Consider the following 6,087-nt stretch of genomic DNA (forward strand, 5'->3'; position numbering starts at 1 on the left):
GATGATAGATAGATAGATAGATAGATAGATAGATAGATAGATAGATAGATAGATAGATAGATAGATAGATAAAGATGGGCGGCCAATAATTTTTAATAATAATATTTATTTATTTATTTATTTATTTATTCGATTTTTTATACCGGCGTCTCCCGAAGGACTCAGGGCGGTGTACAGCCAAAAATAAAAACAAACAATACAATATACAATTTAAAATACAAATTAAAAAACTTATTTTATAATTGGCCTAAAAAACTTTAAAATATATAAAACTAAAACCCCATTAAAATTAATAATAGATAATTTAAAATCAATAAAATCAATAATAATAATAATAAATAAATTACCATTTGCGATCTTCCTAGCTGGCTTCCTAACAACCAAAGTCAATGGGAGAAGCTGAATTCATTGAACATGATTCACCCAACAACTTCAGTGATTCACTTAATAACCATGTGGTTCACTTAACAGCTGCAAGTGATTTGCTTAAAAACCATGGCAAAAATGCTTGTAAAATCGGTGCAACTCACTTAACCCCTGCCTCGTTTATCAATGGACATTCCTATCTCAATTGTGGTCCTAAACTGAGGACTATCTCTTATATTTACAGCCAGACTGTACACTGACGCAAAAATTCATTGTTCCTTTGAGAGTATGGAAGACCCCTGAAAAATTTCTTCCCAATGTTAAAACTTATCTAGCAATGCTGATTAACTTTTGTTAACGTATCTGCTGCATACTGTATTCATTTTTCAGCCCTTGTTAATATTTCACCATCAGGAAAAAAAATCCAAATGGCCTCTGTAAAAATGAGCTTATTATGCCTTATTAAAATTTCTTATTGCTGACTCTTTGCTCGTTCTATGCACGGAGTTTTGCTTAAGTGCTGCTTTCTACAGAAAGGGGTGTGTGTGTGTGTGTGTGTATGTATGTATATATATATATATAATTAAAAACCTAACTAATAAGCCTGATCTATTACAGACTCTTCTCCATGCTTATATGAAAGCACTAAATTTAACAGTTTAATAATTCATAATTACATTTAATTGGAGGTATCGAAAGCTGGTGCTTCCCTAAGCCAAAACTTTCTCTATCAGGGGATTTAAAATAAATTGGAAGGAACAAACGTGCCCCAATAAGACCCATGAATTTGTCAGCCTTACGTTTCCTAATATCCACTTTTCCCCAAGGATTATTCATAGGGACAATTTGCACAGGTCTCCACTAAAAAACCAGCACAGAAATCCACTCCCCATTTCCTGCTGCGCCCTTCCCCAATTTTTTGCAACATTGCAAAGTCCATTCCCTGTGGGCCCCCCAAAACTTTTGCAATATTACTCCATTCCCTGCTAAACCCCCCCTCCCCAATTTTTGCAATATTGCAAAATATTGCAGTCCTTCCTGTTAAAGACTACTTCAGCTTTAATTGCAATAATACAAGAGCAACCAATAGATTTAAACTTAATGTTAACCGCTTTAATCGAGATTGCAGAAAATATGACTTCTGTAACAGAATCATCAGTGCTTGGAATACTTTACCTGACTCTGTGGTCTCTTCCCAAAATCCTCAAAGCTTTAACCAAAAACTCTCTACTATTGACCTCACCCCATTCCTAAGAGGTCTGTAAGGGACATGCATAAGAGCACAAACCTGTCCTATTGTTTCTCTTTTTCTCCTTCTTATATATATATATATATATATATGCTTATTCCTCCTAATATTTACTCATATATATGTTTATACACTATATAATCTTTTTGTATGATACTTATATATATTGTTGTGACAAAATAAATAAATAAATAAATAAATAGTCTGCTTTCCGCTGCCCACTCCCCCACCCCAATTTTTGCAACACTGCGAAGTCCGGTCCCTGTGAGCCCTCAAAACTTTTGGAACATTACACCATTCCCTGCTGCCCCTTCCCCAAATTTTTTTGCAACATTGCAAAGTGTATTCCCTGCTGCTCCCCCCACCCCACTCCGTTCCATTTTTTTGCAATATCGCAGCCCATTCTCTGCTGGCCCTCCCACTCCCCAATTTTTGCAACACTGCAAAGTCCGTTCCCTGTGAGCCCCCAAAACTTTTGCAATATTACACCATTCCCTGCTGCCCCTTCCCCAATTTTTTTTTGCAAAGTCCTTTCCCTGCTAACCCCCCCCTCCCCAATTTTTGCAATATTGCAGCCCATTCCCTGCTGGCCCTCCCACTCTCCCCCCAAAGTCCGTTCCCTGTGGCCCCCCCCAAACTTTTGCAATATTGCACCATTCCCTGCGGCCCCTTCCCCAATTTTTTTTGCAAAGTCCATTCCCTGCTAAACCCCCTCCCCAATTTTTGCAATATTGCATCCCATTCCTGCTGGCCTCCCACTCCGCCCCCAAAGTCCGTTCCTGTGGGCCCCCAAACTTTTGCAATATTGCACCATTCCCTGCGGCCCCTTCCCCAATTTTTTTTGCAAAGTCCATTCCCTGCTAAACCCCCCCTCCCCAACTTTTGCAATATTGCATCCCATTCCTGCTGGTCCTCCCACTCTCCCCAAAGTCCGTTCCTGTGGGCCCCCAAACTTTTGCAATATTGCACCATTCCCTGCGGCCCCTTCCCCAATTTTTTTTGCAAAGTCCATTCCCTGCTAAACCCCCCCTCCCCAATTTTTGCAATATTGCATCCCATTCCCTGCTGGCCCTCCCACTCCGCCCCCAAAGTCCGTTCCCTGTGGGGCCCCCCAAACTTTTGCAACCCTGGAAACACCCCCACCCCACTTCTTGCAAAAGCGGCCTGGCCCGGCAAGGGAAGCGGCGGGGCTGCCCAGAGGAGGCCAGGCTCGGGCCCCCAGCCCCCAGGGACCCCCGGGGACCCAACACTGGATGCTTCCCCCCCCCCAGCACCCACCTTCGGGGTCTCCCCGCCAACAGCAGAGCCCGGCCAGGCCCGGCGGGGTTGCATCGCCTCCCGGGAGCAGCCGGCCATCCCAGCGCGTTCCCGTTGCCTTGGAGACGCGCGCCGCGGCGCCCTCTCGCGGCTGGACCGCAAACCGCATCCTCCCTCTTGCAAAAGGCCTCAAATTTTAAAATCCAGATTAGATGACACAAAAGAAACCACGCGCGCACCTTTTGCGCCCAGGCTCGGCTGAGAGGCCGGCTGCTGGAGCGCAAAGGCTCGCCAGATGCAAAAATGCACGAGCCGAATTGGCTGCAGAGCTCCGTTGAGAGTCGGGGTTGCTGTCATTTGAGTTGTGTTGGTGTTTGTGTGTGTGTGTGTTTCTGATAGAATAGAATAGGATAGGATATTGGAATGAAGCATAGGATAGGATAGGATAGGATAGAATAGCTTACATAGTGTAAGCCGCCCTGAGTCTTCTGAGAAGGGCGGGATATAAATGTAAATAAAATAAAAAAAGGATAGGATAGGATATTGAAATGAATAGAATAGAATAGAATAGAATAGAATAGAATAGAATAGAATAGAATAGAATAGAATAGAGGAATGAAGGATAGCATAGGATAGGATAGGATATCGAAATGAATAGAATAGAATAGAGTAGAATAGAATAGAATAGAGTAGAATAGAATAGAATAGAATAGAATAGAATAGAATAGAATAGAATAGAATATAGGAATGAAGGATAGCATAGGATAGGATAGGATATCGAAATGAATAGAATAGAATAGAATAGAATAGAATAGAATAGAATAGAATAGAATAGAATAGAATAGAATAGAATAGAATAGAATAGAATAGAATAGAATTTTTATTGGCCAAGTGTGATTGGACACACAAGGAATTTGTCTTGGTGCATATGCTCTCAGTGTACATAAAAGAAGAGATACGTTCATCAAGGTACAACATTTACAACACAATTGATGATCAATATATCAGTGTAAATCATAAGGATTGCCAGCAACAAGTTATAGTCATACAGTCATAAATGGAAAGAGATTGGTGATGGGAACTATGAGATGATTAATAGTAGTGCAGATTCAGTAAATAGTCTGACAGTGTTGATGGAATTATTTGTTTAGCAGAGTGATGGCCTTCGGGAAAAAACTGTTCTTGTGTCTAGTTGTTCTGGTGTGCAGTGCTCTGTAGCGTCGTTTTGAAGGTAGGAGTTGAAACAGTTTATGTCCAGGATGTGAAGGATCTGTAAATATTTTCACAGCCCTCTTCTTGATTCGTGCAGTATACAGGTCCTCAATGGAAGGCAGGTTGGTAGAAATTATTTTTTCTGCAGTTCTAATTATCCTCTGAAGTCTGTGTTTTTCTTGTTGGGTTGCAGAACCGAACCGAAGAATAGAATAGAATAGAATAGAATAGAATAGAATAGAATAGAATAGAATAGAATAGAATAGAATAGAATAGAATAGAATAATTATTTTTTATTGGCCAAGTGTGATTGGACACACAAGGAATTTGTCTTGGTGCATATACTCTCAAGGTGCCCGGAATCACTTTGGAGAGCCGGATGGAAATTAATTACAAATATAAATATAAAATATAAATACATACACACCCCGACTGGAAATTTGTTTGATGCATGGCCCGTCCTTTGGATGTGAAGTTGGAGGGCGTGATCACACACACGCACACACACACACAAAGAGGGAGGCAGTTGTTTGCAACTTGCTGGTAAAAGCCAAGTCAGAAGGAGTTAACCCAATAGGCAATCCACCTTGATGATAAGAGAAAAAAGAAAGAAAGAAGGAAGGAAGGAAGGAAGGAAGGAAAGGAAAGGAGAGAGAGAGAAAGGAAGAAGGGAAGAAGAAAGAAAGAAAGAAGGAAAGGAGGAAAGGAAAAGGAAGGAAAGAGGAAAGGAAAAGGAACCCAGGGGAAGGATGGCATGTTTCCCCATAATAAAATCAACAGAGCCTCCAGGGTTAACTATAAAAAATATTTATTCTTCTGTAATAAAAGGTGCAGCTCATGAACCAGGAGCCAGGAAATTATTAACTACCTCCCATAATTTCTCTAAACACCCAAAGGAGGAAGAAAACAGACCTTTCAAGACACAAACTTACTTTCCAGAAAATGTTCCTCTTAGTGGAACTTCTAGGGTTATTTAACTATTCGTCATAACAAATATTGATCATTAGAAAAAGGGGATTTTAATACCTCTCAGCTTGGCGGCCGCTGAAAAGGATCCCAGAATCAATTTCCTTCATATAATGGTTAACAGAGTAATTGTGCCATTTTATTATGATTTTGTCAACAGAAACTGTCCAGTTACTCCAATTATTTGCAAGAGAAAACAGCCTGTGCTCAGATCAAGAGTTGTTCATTATGAAAAGCATGTGTGAAAGTAAACACCAGCAAAAAACAAAAACAAAACCCAACCCCAACAACAGGGCCAAATAAAACAAAACAAAACAATCCCTTCTGAAGTTCTAGAAAAACATTTCACCCACATTCATTCTTGTGGACTTTGGAAGGCCAGAATGAGATTCATTCAGGCTGAAATGCTCTCGAGCAATTCATAACGTATCGGTGAGGCTGGCTAAAAATTAACCCTGATATTGAAGGATAATTATTGCAAAGCTAAAATGAACAGATTGATTGGCCTGCCTGCATCCATATAGAATTCAAAGGGTTTGCAGATGTTAACTCTTTTTTTTTTTAAAAAAAGACATTTTTGTGCTGTTTCTGTAAAAGTGTTGCATAAACTAGCTTGAAAACAACCGGCAACTGATACCTCAAAGTGGATTTAATACTTTAAAAAGAGCACAGAATATTCCCATATTTAGCTTGTGATGCTTTCAAAGGTTTGTTCATACTGGAGCTCTGTTTTTGAATGGCTGTTGGCTTACACCAATGTTCCTGCCCAAACATAACTGCATCAAATGAACATTAAAACAACTGGCATTTATTTTATTCCCCAGTTTATTTTAAGTTGGGAGAGTCCTCATACTTCAGGCTCTGTGCAAATATTGTCTTCTCCAATATTCCATTTATATTGCACCGAAATGCCGTCTGTCTGTGTTTACCAAATTTATTTTTAAATTAAATATAATTATTGTCACTGTGAATCTCAATATTCACAATCCTGAAAAAACCTTTTAAAGTCATAAATACAGTTTAGAAATTTAAAAAAC

The 6,087-nt window shown here is 39.8% G+C and overlaps 1 protein-coding gene across 1 annotated transcript in view; it reads right to left on the minus strand.

Moving 5' to 3' along the window:
* DIXDC1 (DIX domain containing 1) overlaps positions 1–2,933 on the minus strand; it is a 52,065-nt gene extending 49,132 nt beyond the window's left edge. The window contains exon 1 of the mRNA XM_058194576.1: positions 2,894–2,933. The gene's annotated coding sequence lies outside the window, so the exon portion shown is untranslated. The remainder of the gene's footprint in view (positions 1–2,893) is intronic.
* Between the last annotated feature and the right edge of the window lie 3,154 nt (positions 2,934–6,087).

Source organism: Ahaetulla prasina, chromosome 9, assembly GCF_028640845.1.
Source record: "Ahaetulla prasina isolate Xishuangbanna chromosome 9, ASM2864084v1, whole genome shotgun sequence".
Classification (NCBI taxonomy): domain Eukaryota; kingdom Metazoa; phylum Chordata; class Lepidosauria; order Squamata; family Colubridae; genus Ahaetulla; species Ahaetulla prasina.